Below are 17,260 nucleotides of genomic sequence, written 5' to 3'. Positions count from 1 at the left end.
GCATATGTGTAAATTAAAGATTATTAATTTGTATTGATGTATGTGGTTCTAACATCGCTTCAGCATCCAGCTTCGCTTCAGCATCCACACCAGGTCAGCGTTTTTTAGGGGCAAGAAATCCGGAGACATGAGACCCAGGTAGGGTTGCCACCTTTGTAAAAAAAAAATTACAGGCCAGCATGGGCAGGAACTAAAGGGGCCGGCCGTGACACAAAAAGGGGCGGGCCACATTGTGCGAGGGCAAGATGAGGAAGTAAAAGATAAGTTTCCACCCAAGGGCAAGGCCTTTTCTTAAGGGTATTACAAATAAACCAGCAGCTACACCTGCATTCCACACAAGGCAGGTATAGAGGCAGTAGGAAATCCTTATTACGATGGGCCCCGATATAATTTATGTTGTCCCTATTGAGATTCATTCTGTACATGAATTACTTCAGATTTGAACATGATAAATATATCCAATGTACAGGTACAGCCGTGGGGTTGAAGGTCACGCCCTCCTACACCAATGCATGCATGTATGACTATGAAATGAATCGCATACTAAGCCATTCCACATTTATTTTTTGTCTTTTTGTTATTTTTGATGGGGCAGCTGACCAATTGCAAGCATTTTGTGAGGAGTTAAATTCAGAAAATGGCCCAATTTGATTTACAATGAAGTTTGGTGTTTCTAAAATCGAATTTTTGGATGTACTGGTCACCAAAGACTAATTGAAATTAAATACATCTATTTATATCAAAGACACAGATAGAATACCATACTACATTATCACAGCCATCACCCCAGACACCTCCTAGATTCAATGCCCAAATCCCAAATGCTAAGGGTGGTCAGAATACATAGCGACCCCCAAAAAAGAGAATGTGATCTGATTGAGATGAGTAAAAAATTCCTAGAAAGGGGATACCCTAAGAAATTAATAGAGGAGTCTATTAATTTCTAAGTGGTGAAAGGGGTGACAAAAAGAAAGTAGATCAGATTTATTACACAAGTAGGTATGAACCATATAGTGATCAGGTATGACAGAGTGTATTGAAACAATGGCCATTGCTCACTACGCATGAAAATTAATCGTTGAAAGGGTTAATAAAGCTGAGGTTCCGTTATAATAGGGACAGAAATCTTAAGGAATTAATAGACCCTGTAGAAAAATATAAAAGGACAGTTTCCACACACTTTCTTTCAGAGAGAGCTGGAGTCTACAAATGCACAGGCTGTGTGATGTGTAACTGCTTAATACTTGGTACTGAAATTGTCCATCCACACACGGGCAAAAAATATCCAATAAAACAACAAATGACTTGTACTACCACAATGGTGGTTTACATTATACAATGCCCATGCAGTTTTCTATATTGTGGTAATACTATTAGGCAGCTAAAGGAACGTATTGACATGCACAGATCCAGGATACGGGCAGCCATAGACCCAGAGAGAGCCTCAAAAAACAGGACATAGCCCAGTAAGCTGTAGCAAAGCATTGGGCTGAATAGAGACATGACCCAGCAACATTTCGGTGCATGCCAATTGAACATGTACCTAAACGAGTAAGAGGTGGTGATTATAATAAAATGTTATCACAAAGGGGGGCATACTGGATATATGAGCTGGGTTGCGTGGCCCCTAGAGGGTTAAATGAACAACTGGTTTTGAAATGTTTTCTGGGTTAGTTAACTGTGTAGTAATGCAGTATCAAGATAATTCCTACAAACGGATATGAAGGAAATAAGAGACAGAATGGCCCCTTGTAAGAATATTGCATTTTTTTTTCGCATGTTTTTTTTTAATTTTGAAATATTTTATTTGGTTTTCAAAATAAACCATAAAAATCAATATGATAACAAATAGTATGCAGAATAAGAAGATTAATACAATGACATATTATACAGAATGTATAATTTACAATAAAGTAATATGTAAAATAAAATAGAAACTAACAAGAACTAACTATCACTAACTAAGCCAGTGGACGCATAGACATTCTGAAAAGAAAAAGAAGAAAGAAAATGCCCATTGTCTTGGAAATGTCAGATAACCCCCCCCCTATGAACATTTTACAATTGAAGATATTTGACTTCTGGTATTGGAGTCACAGAGCTCAAAGTAAGGAGACCATATAAGTCTAAATGAATTATTTCCTTTAGTTTATACTAATAAAGATTCCTGCCAACTAAGCTGGTTCATATAAGCCATTGTGTCTGTCAATGAGGGAGACTCATTTTGTAGCCAACAGTTAAATAAAGCCTTTCTGGAGGCAGCCAAAAATAAAATTGTCAATATTTTATTTTCTTGGGACTTAAATTCTATATTAAAATTTGAAGAGAGCCTACACAAATGTACTTTTAACATGGCACTTTGATATTAACTTTGAAAATTAATATTTGAGGAGGGTTGAGATATTATGTTTTATTTTTTAGGTACCCTGCACGAATGACAAATATGAACTCACATTTTTGAATTAAAACGTATTTTATTGAACACTCAACACAGTAATATGGAGATAGAATCACACTTGAATACATGCACTGAGAGATGAAGAAGTAAGGTAATTTTAAACAGGCATTGTGATGTGATTGGTGAATCAATATATGCAAATGATGGTGTCACAGCATCGCCTTTTTTGAATGTTAAAACCTGAATGTATCACTTGCACAGAATCCTTGATAAAGATCCCAATGTGGATCGAAACGTTGGAACGCACAGTGGAATAAATATACACTAAAAAGAGAAACTGGTGTGCGGATCTCCTTCACAAGCATATACAGTTAGGGGCATAAATATTTGGACAGACCACTTTTTTTTCTAATTTTGATTCTGTACATTACCACAATGAATTTTAAATGATGCAGTTGAACTGCAGACTTTCAGCTTTAATTCAGTGGGTTGAACAAAAAGATTGCATAAAAATGGGAGGAACTGAAGCACTTCATTACAGGCGCTCAAAAGTAATTGGACCAGGGGTTCAAAAGTAATTGGACAATGGACTCAAAGGCTATTTCATGGGCAGGTGTGGGCAATTTCTCTAGCAATGAAGCAGATAAAAGCCCTGGAGTTGATTTGAGGGGGAGTGCTTGTATGTGGAACAGAGCACTCCATGCAGGTGAAACAAGCCATCCTTAAGCTGCAAAAACATAAAAAAAAAACCATCCAAGACATTGCTACAACATTAGGATTGGCAAAATCTACAGTTTGGTGCATCCTGAGAAAGAAAGAAAGCACTGGTGAATAGTGATGGGAGAATTTGCAAAAAATTCACGAAACTGCACCGGTGTCTCGTTTTTGCGCATGGTGAATAAATTCGCCCATCACTACTGGTGAACTCAGCAACGCAAAAAGACCTGTATGTCCATGGAAGACAACAGTGGTGGGTGATTGCAGAATCATTCCATGGTGAAGAGAACACAACAGCCAAACAAGTGAACAACACTCTCTGTGAGGTAGGTGTATCGATATTTAAGTCTACCATAAAGAGAAAACTGCATGAAAGTAAATACAGAGGGTGCACTGCAAGGTGCAAGCCACTCATAAGCATCAAGGATCAAAAGGCTAGATTGAACTCTGCTAAAAAACCTCTAAAAAAGCCAGCACAGTTCTGGAAAAAAGTTCTTTGGACAGATGAAACCAAGATCAACCTCTACCAGAGTGATGGCAAGAAAAAATTATGTAGAAGGTGTGGAACAGCTCATGATCCAAAGCATACCACATCATCTGTAAAACAGCAGAGGCAGTGTGATGGCTTGGGCATGCATGGCTGCCAGTGGCACTGGGACACTAGTATTTATCCATGATGTGACAAAGGACAGAAGCAGCCGAATGAATTCTGAGGTGATCAGAGACAATGTCTGCTCAAATCCAGCTAAATGTAGTCAAATTGATTGGGAGGCAATTCATAATACAGATGGACAATGACTCAAAACATACAGCCAAAGCAACCCAGGAGTTAAAGCAAAGAAGTAGAATTTTCTTGAATGGCCAAGTTAGTCACCTGATCTGAACCCAATTGAGCATGCATTTCACGTGTTGAAGACTAAACTTCGGACAGAAAGGCCCACAAACAAACAGCAACTGAAAGCCTCTGCAGTAAAGGCCTGGCAGAGCATTAAAAAGGAGGGGGGGAAAAAGACTTCAGGTTGTCATTGCCAGCAAAGGGTTTTCAGTTTTTTTAATTTGTCCAATTACTTTTGAGCCCCTGAAATGAAGTGATTTTGTTAAAAAAAAAAAAAGCTTTAGTTCCTCACATTTTTATGCAATCTTTTTGTTGAACCCACTGAATTAAAGTTGAAAGTCTGCAATTCAACTGCATCATTTAAAATTCATTGTGGTAATGTACAGAACCAAAATCTGTCCAAATATTTATGGACCTAAATATGTGTGTGTGTGTGTAAACATTAAGTCCAGTGCCTGCACTCTTACCGGATTATAGATAACTTCGGGTGCAAGGGTCAAAGGTTCTTCATATAATGTAATGAAAGGACCCACACTCCATATTTGCGTGAATAAATTGTTTTATTTAGTGCATACAGTATCTGATGTTTCGGCCCTCTTTAGGGCCTTTCTCAAGGATATAATGCAAGTGTACAAGTGCATATTTAAATACCCTTAGAAATGGTGCAAGCATGATGTCATAGGCAGTGAAAAAAAACTTTAAAACAAGTATTCTTACTGTTTGTATAAACGTAAATGCAGAATATATTCCTCACCATTTAGCGGCAGATTTATTAAAGGTCGAGGTGAATTTTCAAATGAAAAAATTCGAATTTTGAGCTATTTTTGTGTACTTCGACTAGAAAATAGTCCAAATTCGATTCAAAATTAAAATATTTGAATATCGAAATTTATCATGTACAGTCTCTTTAAAAATTCAACTTCGACTATTCGCCATCTAAAACCTGCCGAATTGCTGTTGTAGCCTATGGGGGGCCTCCTAGAACCTATTTGGAGTCAATTGGTGGACTTTGGAAAATCAAAGGTTTTTTTGGGAAAAATTTAATTCGATCGAATGTGCTATTACTTCGATTCGACCGATTTGAATTCGGCCAAATATTGACCTATTCGATTGAAAATGGACCTATTCAACCAAAAAAAACCTTCGACTTAATTTCGGTTGGTCGTTTTTGAATTCGAATTTTGACGTTTTTTCAATTCCAAATTCGACCCTTGATTAATATGCCCCTTATGACAGATATACATTTTGTTAAATAAGCAACAACATAACATTTCCATGTTGCTATTTGTAACTATTGTGTTTCAAAACATCAAAGACTATTTAATGTCTCGCAGGGCCGGAACTAGGGGTAGGTAGAGTAGGCACGTGCCTAGGGCGCAAAGCTGAGGGGGCGCCAGGCACGTACCTGCTCTTTCGCCTACCCCATGTCAGGTCCTGTGTCTCCCTGGCTGCCACTGGAAATTTGCATATAAATGCGCTCGCGCGTATGTGCGGTGGCGCTTAGTTTCGCACATGCGTGATGCCGTGTATTTTTGCGCTTGCGCGTAGTTTTGCGCATGCGTGATTGAGCAGACACTAAGCCGGCGCCGTGGCCGGCCAGGTTGCCTAGGGCGCCTGGCCGGGTTGGCCCAGCTCTGTTGTCTCAGCAGCTTTATTCTAGGTGACCACTTTATGCACCCCCGAACTGGCAAAAAATACGATATTAAGCAAAGGATGACCTGTACTACGGTATGTGTTGTGTATATTATTAAATGCCCTTGAGGGCTGATTTATTGTGGGAAGACAGTCAGAATGCTTAAGGAGCGTATTGGTATGCACAGGGAAAGCATTAGAGTAGCCTTGGACCCGGAAAGGGACAGCAAGGCTAAAAACAAAAAACAGGATATCACTCAGCAGCTGGTAGCAAAACATTGGGCGGAAGCAAAACATAGCCCAGCTGCATTCAGATGCATGCCCATAGAGCAACCAGAGGGGGAGACATAGATAAGGCCCTCCTTAGGATGGAGGCAAACTGGATCCACGAGCTGGACTGTGTGGCCCCCAAAGGATTAAATGGGCAGTTGGTGTAGACCTGCTTTTTAACCTGAGAGAAATACACTGACTGAAGTGGCGAGACAGATTAAATAGTCTTTGATCTTTTGAAACACAATAGTTACAAATAACAACATGGAAATGTTATGTTGTTGCTTATTTAACAAAGTGTATATCCATCATTTTTAGAAACTAAGTATTTTTTTAGAAACTAAGTATCTGATCTGTATAAACTTGCAGGTTCTGTAAGAATGGATTTCATCTGAATGGACACTTTTGTTTCACCAATAGCTGGATATGCTATTAACTTGTGCAACAGTGACACTTAGGGGCAGATGTATTAAGGGTCGAATATCGAGGGTTAATTAACCCTCGATATTCGACTGGGGAATTAAAATCCTTAGACTTCGAATATCGAAGTCGAAGGATTTTGCGCAAATAGTTTGATCGAACCGAACGATTCGAAGGATTTTAATCCATCGATCGAAGGATTATCCTTCGACCAAAAAAAAGATAACCAAGCCTATGGGGACTTTCCCCATAGGCTAACATTGACTTCGGTAGCTTTTAGGTGGCGAACTAGGGGGTCAAAGTTTTTTCTTAAAGAGAAAGGACTTAGACTATCGAATGGTCGAACGATTTTTAGTTTGAATAGTTCGATTCGAAGTCGAAGTCTTAGTCGAAGGTCGAAGTAGCCAAAAAAACACTTCGAAATTCAAAGTATTTTTCTTCTATTCCTCCACTCGAACTTAATGAATGGGCCCCTAAGTGGTGAGGAATATTCTGCATTTACGTTTATACAAACAGTAACAATACTTGTTTTAAAGTTTTCACTGCCTATGACGTCATGTTTGGTGCCATTCCTAAGGGTATTTAAATATGCACTTGTACATAAATGCTATTGCATATGTACCCAAAACAGGGGTTATTTTGTTACAAAGTTATGATCATAAAATTGATAAGCCACCATACCACGTCAAGGTAAACCCGGAATGGCGGTCCCTAACTTGTTTTATTTTTATGTGCATTCTAGCATTACCTGTAATCAATGTCCGTTGAATGCTGGTTTTTCACTGAGGGCTAAATCCTCCCCAGCCAGCAATCAGGCTATTAAAGGAGAGATATTCCCAAAACAAACGCCCAACTTTAAAAGCATAGGATCACCACTAGTTTAAAGGGGTAATGGGGTGCTACAACCACTGAAGCTATGCCACAGCTTCCGGCTAAATATACAATATCAAAACAGGAGGGTTGTGGGAGCACTCTAAAGGCTTTAAAGTATATATATAAGTATAATAAATGCTATTGCATATGTACCCAAAACAGGGGTTATTTTGTTACAAAGTTATGATCATAAAATTGATAAGCCACCATACCACCATGTGAGTAGTGATGGACGAATTTATTCGCCAGGTGTGAATTTGCGCGATTTGGCCGCGAAAATTTGCTGACTAAAGTTGTCGGCAGCTTCCAAAAAAAATGGACGCCAGCGTTAAAAATGGGCATCGGGATCAGAAAACTGGCGCGGGATCAAAAAACAGGCGTCGGCATAACAAAAACGGACGATGGCGTCAAAAATGGATGCTGGCGTAAAAAACTAGACGTGAATTTTTTGCCGTTTCGCAGGAAATTTGCAAATCTTTCAGTGAAGCGAAACGGCGCAAATTCGCCCAACGCTATATGTGAGGTGCTGGATGAATGATCCACTAAAGACTGGGCATGATGGGAGTCACTGAACGATCTCTCGGGCCCAGGGTTGCATCGCATATGGCTAAGCGCCTCTGACTGGCCTGTGACTGAGCAGGCTCTACATTCTATACTGGGCCTTATGAACAGTGTCTACAGCGGCCAAGAGGCCTTGAGAGGTGCTACAGATACCTGAGAATATGACGCTGTGTTCCCTTGGTTTGGCCCTGTATAAGTGCCCCAGCAAAAAGTGAGGAAAGAGTGCGGAAGCTGGCCGTGGCGGCACAAGATGACAGACCCCGATATTTGCGGGAGGTTCCCAGACGGCCTTCGGTGAGTCGAACACCACTGATCAGTTTGCAACTGACTGCTTTGGTGCAATTAAAACACTATTAAAGGCTGTGAGCGAGATAAGTACCCACCTATGTACTTATGTTATGTGATGAACACTGGGACTGTTAATGACATTGATGGGTTTCGTTGAATGAATTTTGGATCAGACAATAGGATGCAACACCTACACGGAGGGTGTATATGTGGTGTTTTACTTTATTTATTTATTATTTTTTATTCTTTTTTATTTTTTGCTCATTTATACACTATTGTATTTTTTGTATTATTAATTTAACACATTAATCGCTGGTTATTGATTATACATATGGTGACTTTGTAATTTCACCGATAATGAGTACTATTTTAGTACGGTTCTGAATACACGAGAGGGCCCATAATAGGGGTTTTGTATTTTATCTTTACTCCTAATTCTAAGGGGTTACACTTTTTTGGGGGTTATTTGTCAGTGGTGGAAAAGAGAGGTTGTGGGGTAGGAGAATCCATAGCAACAGCGGTCTCTCGTCTCCTGCTAAGTCAGTGATTATAACATACAACACAGCATAACAGTGGGATCTTTGGTAGGTCGTATACTTATATATCACCTGGGGTTAGTATGCATTCATAGATAGGCTGTTTGCGGCTGGCCTATAGCCTAATGGGATTAATTATAGAACCAAGAGTTAATATACTAATATAAGTAACGTTTTATAGTCCAACTAAAGTAGAGGAGCCTGTTGTGTTTGTCTCAACAATTCTCACAGGAATAGTTTCCCTGAGTGAAAGTTTAATGTGAATAGAAAAAATTTAGATTGAACTGGTAACATTTATGAACAGGTTTGAAGCACAAGGATAGTTTTAACAACATTATTGCTTTTTGTTATTTTTTTTAATCTTGTCTGTGTAATAAATCTGATGTGTATGTACTAATATTTTGTATACAAATTGACCGGATGTAATCATAGCCGAATATTTAATTGATGTTTAACTATAACTCTAAGCATTTGATATTGTTATAGCTGGTGGTTTTGCCACCAGCGAGTGTTTAAAAGACATGGTTTAAATTGTATTTGGCACTTTGAGAAAGGCTGAGGAGTCAGCTGAAATGTCAGTCTGTTGCTAAATAAATGAAGTTTATTTTTTAAGACCTGTGAAGTGCTGATCTTCTTTGCAAGTGTTTTGAGAGGTTTTTGATTGTGCACCCAGACAAATTTATACGCTTTATCGTGAGTGCCAGCTCCCCTTGGATTTAGATATATATCTTGATAATGGTCCCAGACCCGGCCCAAAACGTCGATCCTAATGACTTTATACCGTTGATAAATAAATTAATAATGTTTTAAAATCCGGTGTGCGCTGTTTACTACTCTGTATCCGTGAATATCTGAAATTACAGCAGCACCGGGTTCTGTTATCCTTTGAGGTGTGCGGGAAACTTTCTTGGTTATATATATATATATATATATATATATATATATATATATATATATATATATATATATATATATATATATATATATATATATATAATACACAAAAGCCATGAATATCTTGTAAATTATATCCTTATAAATGGTGAGTTCTGATGTCATCAGTTATAAACGGTGAGTTCTGATGTCATTTATGTCACATGACTCCCTAAAACTTGTGTATTATAATAAATAAAGTACCCCCAGTTGCAAAATATGAGGATATTAGAAGTTACCTCAGAGTTCCATGACCTGTATAAAAACACTCGGCCTTCGGCCTCGTGTTTTTATATGGTCATGAAACTCCTCGGTAACTTATAATATCCTTATATTTTACAAGAGGGGGTACTTTTATATATCTTTATATATAAGTAATAGAGGATCCGCACTCTCATTTTCATTTCAAAGTGATAGCTTTTATTTTTCACATCACAAATTATCTCTATATATATATATATATATATATATATATATCTATATATAATATATATATATATATATATATATATATATGTGTGTGTGTGTGTGTGTATATGTGTGTGTGTGTATAAATACGGCTCCTGCGGTCGAGCTGAAACGTTGATTAATAAAAGTTTTTCTATTTTTGTATAAAGACCTGTTGGTGCGGTTTTTCTCTTTGCTTATTACTATATATATATATATATATATATATATATATATATATATATATATATATATATAAAATTCACAGTCTGTAGCACTCCCAAGTGTTAGTAAATGCCTAGGTGCTGGTTAAAACATAAACAGCAAAATGATCAAAAAAACCGCACAACCAGGACTTTCATAAGTGTTGAAAAAACAAAAATGTACTTTATTTTCAACGTTTCGGCTCCTAACTTAAGCCGTCTTCCTGAAGACGGCTTAAGTTAGGAGCCGAAACGTCGAAAATAAAGTACATTTTTGTTTTTTCAACACTTATGAAAGTCCTGGTTGTGCGTTTTTTTTGATAATTTTGCTATATATATATATATATATATATATATATATATATATATATATATATATATATATATATATATATATATATATAGTGAACTTTTTGGTAATTGGAACACAGTGTGAAGGGAGATATATTTCCCCTAGGTTCATGTCTTACTCCCATATGTACAGCAGTTCTGAGTGGGTTAATTCCCCTAGAAAGTCTCACCTGGGGAATAATTAGCAGGCTACATCAGCTAGCTGCTAGAGAGGGTTGGGGCTTAGAGAAAAAGCTTGAGACACACACTGAGGAGAGCTGAGTGTAGCCATTTGAAGCAGCTGTTTATGTTTCCCTAAAGGGAAAGGACTTTTGCAAAGGTACTGTGACTCTGGGGAGTTGTACTGTTTGTGTACTGTTTGTGTCGGAAATCCCAGTAGGGGACCGGTAGTAGAGAGGGAAACTACTCTGTGTATTAGTTAGAGCCCAAGTGGGGCAAGGATTTTGTTTTGTTTTATGCTGCTTTGCTCACAGAATCTTTATATGTGAACAATAAATGGACTTTACCCTGTTCAAGACCTGTCTGTTCGTATGATCCTGCTCCCAATATATATATATATATATATATATATATATATATATATATATATATATATATATATATATATATATATATATATATATATATATCCTATTGTAGTTCAGCAACAGCACTCACACTCAGTCTCTGTGTGTGGTGCAAGTCCAAAGTGAGGTTTCTGGTTATTCCTCAATATTTAGAATTCAAAGAACGGACAGCACTCACAATTTGATGCAAAAGAGTTATATTGTGAAAAAAGTATACATCACCATACAGGCGCACATTCAGTAGCAACGTTTCGAGCCAAATATGGCTCTTTTTCAAGCCATGTGGGCAATGGTGTCTAAAATCGACACAGTCCATACAAGCCTATATAGTCCAGCAGAGGAAGTGACTCATCACTTCTTTCAAAATGCCTAATACAGGGCTTCTGCCGCTAACACTGTATGGAATAAACAACCAATTACTTATAACATTGTACCAATGCATCAGTGTATCCACGGTATTTATACATAGCAACATAATAAAAAATTTTCATAGTTACAAAAATAGATACAGATTATAATCCTTAAATCCATGTGGATACAAGGAATTCAATTTTTTTATCCACCAGACTTCCCTCTGTTTCAATTTTAACTCTCGATCCCCCCTCTGTTTAATGGGGGTATCACTTCTAGTATCGTGAACTTCAATTGTTAAGCAGTGTGAACCATGTATTTAAAATGTTTACAGAGTGGTAATGCCGCATTCCCTACATTAATGGTAGATCTATGTTGGGAAATACGTGACTTAACTTTTTGTATTGTTTCCCCAACATAGATCTTACCACATGGACATACTATAGCATATATGGCATACTGTGAAATACAAGTGTAATATCCCCTCATGTAGTATCTTTCTTTAGTTCCTGGATGTTCAAAGAACTTACCCTTTATTACATAGTGACATTGTTTGCAGTTTAAGCATGGATACATCCCACAATTTCTAGTGCCTACATATGTCTCCCTTAATCCGGTTTCATTCTGCACATAACTTTTAGTTACCTGTGAACCAATGGTTTTACCCCTCCTATAAGAAATTAAAGGGGGCAATGCAAATTCATCTACCATGGGATAAGCTCTACGTAAGAGATACCAATGTTTCCTCAATATTTCATTGGTTACCTTACTGGATTCATCATATTGAGTAACAAATGTGACCCTGAGGCTCTTATTTTTCTTCCTTTCTCTATTTTGTGCAACACTTTTTTCAGCCCGATCTAAGACCCTGGACAGGAAACCTCTTTTCTTACATTTAGATCTCATTTGTTGTATTTGACTCTTTCTAATTTCTGGGTTACTCACTAACCTCTGTACCCTCGTGAGCTGACTAACCGGTATTGCTTCCTTCGTATGTATAGGATGGTTACTCCTGAAATGTTCAATTTGATTACGGTCAGTTGGCTTAGAGAATAGTTTAGTCTGTATTCCCTCCTCTCTATAAACCATTACATCCAAATACGCGATTTCCCTTACATTTTGTACTATTGAAAATTTGATAGAAGGATGAAACCCATTGAGTCGTACATGAAACCGTTATAGGGAATCACTGTCACCCCGCCACACCACAAAGACATCATCGATGTACCTCTACCATGCACCGCAGTGTTTCTGGTACAGGTCATCTCGATATATGTGTAGTTCTTCAAGCCAAGCCATAAAGGTGTTGGCATATGACGGGGCGACATTCAATCCCATCGCGGTTCCTCGTAACTGTAAATAGAAAATGTCCTGAAAGACAAAATAATTCATCCTCAATATGATTTCTAACAATTCCAGGAAAAAATTAATCTGTATATCTCCATACTGTTCACTTCGACGTAGTAGCCACTCACATGCTTTAATACCCTCACTGTGGGGTATGGAGGTATAAAGACTGGGCACATCAAATGTGACCAGAATCACATCATCCCCATCTTGTATATTTAGACTATCCAGTCTTTCCAAAAAGTGTCCACTGTCCCTTAAATAGAACTTGGTATAGCTAACCAAAGGTCCTAGGACCCTGTGCAACATTGTCACTATCGGGCAAAATATAGAATCAATGCCCGACACAATTGGACACAATTGGACCCGGTGGTTGGACAGGGTCCTTATGGATCATGGGAAGCATATAAAGAAGTCGGTGTACGTGGATGAGTTACTGTTAGATACGTCTGTAATTCCTCCGAAATCACTTTGTTATTTACCATATTCACTAAAACCTGTTCAATTTTCCTAGCAATGTCAGGGAGAGGATATCCAATATCTTATATACTTCTCCATCTGCCAACTGTCCTTTTATCTCGTTAACATAATATGTTGTATCTATGACCACGATCACACCCCCTTTATCGGAAGGCTTTGATCGTGATCCTGGCATCATTCATTAAATTATGTATGGCTTCCCTCTCTTGTTTAGTGATAGTCGACATCACGCTAGGAGAATCAATCCCCTGCTGATGTAACAAATCAAGATCTTGCTGTGTGTTTTTAATATATGTCTCTACAGTTGAGTAGCTAGTTGGTGGTACAAATCTACTTTTGCTGCATAGACCAAATTGTTTAGGAGTAAATTCAAAAGTCTCACCAGTCACCGTGTCTGTAAGTCCATAGTAGAAAAGTGCACCTTCAAGCGTAATGTGTGAAAAAAACTATATAAATCCACATCCAACTGAAATCGATTGACCGGTGCTGTAACTCAAAAGTTGAGACCCTTTTCCAAGACCGACACCTGTGTATCCGTTAATGGGATGGAAGAAATATTACTTGTTCCCTCTCCTCCCTTGTCTGTTCCTCAGAGGTATTATTCTCTTTTTGTTGCTTATATCCTGCCATCCCTGCGTCTCCTGGTTCTTCTAAAAAAGACCTTGAATCCGTTCGGTTAGTTTCATTCCTCTCCTCCATTCGTGTGGATCCCTCCATATTTCGCGGGACACTCAAGCTGCGTGTATGCGCTCTCCTTTTAATATCGGGGCTATTCCACTGGTAAACACGTCCCCTTTCATAGTCTACCACATCTCTGTCATATTTAAGTCTCTTTTGTTTCTCATTCTCCTGCTTATATTTGTCCAATTTAACCTGCATTTGTTTTTTCAATTCAGTGAGTTCAGCTGCCGTGTTCCCCGCTGCTAATTGCTCACTAACTGTTTGTATCTCATTCCTGACTCCCTCCAGTTCTTTAGTATGTTCAACTGTTAGGGGCCAATTCATTAACTTCGAGTGAAGGAATAGAAGAAAAAAAACTTTGAATTTTATTGATAGATAGATATATATATATATATATATATATATATATATATATATATATATATATATATATATACTGTATATATAGATTGTAAGATATGTGTGTCACAATATCAAGTGTATTTCACCAGCATTAGAAATTAGAAACTCCAGGGAAATGTGTATTGCTGCAGCTAGTTAAACTGTAAGTGGTGAACCAGTTTAGTAAAAGCTGGATTATGGGTCCCTGGAGTGTATGGAAGAGAGCAGGATGGATTTCCATTACTTGCTACAGGTTTGATGTAGTTAAAAGAATGTGTGGAGCAACACCTCAAGGCTTCTACCACATGATATCTCCTGGAGCTGGAGGGGGGTGAGGGACCCACTGAGGATCTTCTTGGGTGAAGGAAGGTGTCTGTGTGTAGCTGGGAAGGAGAGTGATTCCCTGCTGACCTGAGTTTGAGAGAGAGCTCTAAAGGACTGGAGAGGAAAAGAGAAACCCCTCCCAGGAGACAAGTGTGGTCCAGAGAGGATTCTAGGATTTGCAGTCCACCAAAAGCCAGTGAGGGCTAAGGAAACTGTGAGTTACAGTTAACACCAGTGAGGGTGTGAATTAGGAATGTTAATGCTTATGTGAAGCGAATGTTATCCCCTATGTGAAGCCAGTGGGCTGAAGATTTGCGCTTGTGCCAAATAAAAGTATTTAAACTTAGGCGGTGTCAGTCTCCATTCTATGTGCTGAAAACTGTGCCCGGTCCTTGGGTTTTGCTACCTGAAGCTCACCGTATGTATTTATAAATTTGTTATGTTTGCCTATATACCAAATTACATTTTTTTAAAATAAAGAACCTCCCTAGCCGCTGCCAAAGACTTGTGGGCTAAACTGGGAGGGTGAGGGGGCAGGAGTGTACTTCTTGTAGTAGTGCTGTGCGTATGATGTCACTTCCGCTACAGGGGGTGTGCTGAGGTCCAGTGACCAAAATACAGTGCTCTGTGGATTCGGCTCTACAGGCTAGAATGAAATCTAGGAACTCTGCTCTGCAAGGCAGCAGCACTAACCACTGCACCTCCATGCTGCCCATGTGTGGGGCACTGAATGCACTATTGCCAGTGGGATTAATACATTGCTGATGAGAAACAACAGGAACTTTTGAGCCAAAAGGATACCTATTGGCTAACACTACAGCAATTATGTATATTTGTTATTATGAATACATGAGTGACCAAAATACATAGGCTACTGGCTCAACTGGGTTTGGGCAGTAATGGCACACTGGGTGATTTGGGGTACTTTGGGTCTCGTGATTTTTAATAGCTTGAAATCAACCCAAAGGCAAAAAGCCTTTGACTGATTACTGTCGTTTCCAAGCACCAATAGGTGGATTTTAACAGCTTGGGGAGGCTACGCCTCCCCAAACCTAAGCATTATCGGGGAGGTAGCAGGTGAAAAACGTACATTATCGTGGCACTGTCAGCGTTCTATAGGGAGCATTAACATGTGGAAAACTGTAATAATCCATCCACAATGTACTCCGCCTTGCTGGCAGAGGAGTTAAATCTTTACTCAGACTCTGCTGCTCTTGCCTGCCCTGTTTCCCAGTATAAGTTTAGACTAGTTAGAAGGGGGTGGAGCTGCACAGAGAAATTGCTGAACTGGGAAATCCATGGAGAAGGTGTGTAAAATAACAAACACACAGATATTCATTTATTTACTTAGCTAATATACTACAGATTGGATTTTTATGGTATATGGAAGCTGAAGGAATGTTGGCAAGGTTTTACATGAGTAAGTAAGCTTGGATTTCTATAAAAGTGCCCAATACTGAGCTTATAAACAAGTAGCAAAAGAGTAAAAAGTCTGGGTTTAAGATCCTTTGGGGCTGTATGGGTTAATATTACTAGGGAATGATTATTTAGGGCTGGTGTGCAAGAGAGATAATTCTGTTGGGGTGTAAGGAGAACTGCCTCGCTGGAGAGGTTATTGCTGGGGGCTAAGGCTGACAAGGGCTGGGCGTGTTGTCATCAAATAGAAAAAAAAAAACAAAAGAAGCATGGGGACTGACAAATTACATATTGGGAGTTAAGTGTAAGATAAAATATGGAATCCATCTAACATTAGGTGCTATTGGACTAAATAGAGTTGAAATAAAATCCAACCTTTAAAAGACCATCATTTAAAAAAATTATACAGTTACTGCTACAAACAGCGTTTTTGCATTATAACCAGTGTCGGACTGGTCCACCGGGATACCAGGAAAACTCCAGATGGGCCCAGGTGTCAGTGGGCCCTCCTGCTTCTAAATATTTGGTCTATTTCATGGTCATTCCCTATTTCTATGAGAACCAAGAGGTGAAATAGATGGATAATATATTATAGTATGTAAAGAAAAGAGACTAGAAGAATAGAGGGTGAGTAAAGAGAGGAAGAATAATAGTACTGAGTGGGCCCCTGGTTTAAGGCTTTTGGGCGGGCTCCTGGTGTCCCAGTCTAACACTGATTATACAGTTAATAACATGTATGTGACAATAAAACATTGTTGGCAAGTCTAGTGTATTGACGGTCATTGCAGATATATACTTACCATACCTACCCAAACAAAAAAATCACCATCCGCCTACACAAGCACCATTTTCCTAAAAGCACTTGAGCGAGTTATCTGGATTGCACACAAGCACCAGGTGCGTCCACCAAAGTGGTTGAAACCTCCCAACGGTCCCGTTTTTAGAGGGACGGTCCCTCTTTTGACAGCTCAACCTACAGTCCCTCATTTGTACTGGAAAGTCCAGTTTTTCTCTGCACTGAACAGCTAGAAAAGAAACAAACTTTCTAACTTAATTGGCTTTTGGCAGAGAGCCCAGAACAGCGGGTGCAAATAAGATACTTTGTAACAATTTTGAGATAAGAAAATAAGTAATTATAACAGTTTAGATAAGGAGAAATATTTTCAAACTTTCATCAACATGCCAAATTTTGTAAAATGAACATGGTAAATAGGGGGTGTGGCCACAAAAATGGGCATGGTCAAAAAAAA

The sequence above is a fragment of the Xenopus laevis genome, chromosome 4S, assembly GCF_017654675.1.
Source record: "Xenopus laevis strain J_2021 chromosome 4S, Xenopus_laevis_v10.1, whole genome shotgun sequence".
NCBI lineage: Eukaryota > Metazoa > Chordata > Amphibia > Anura > Pipidae > Xenopus > Xenopus laevis.
The sequence above is the reverse complement of the archived record's forward strand: the minus strand, read 5'-3'. Positions refer to the sequence as shown.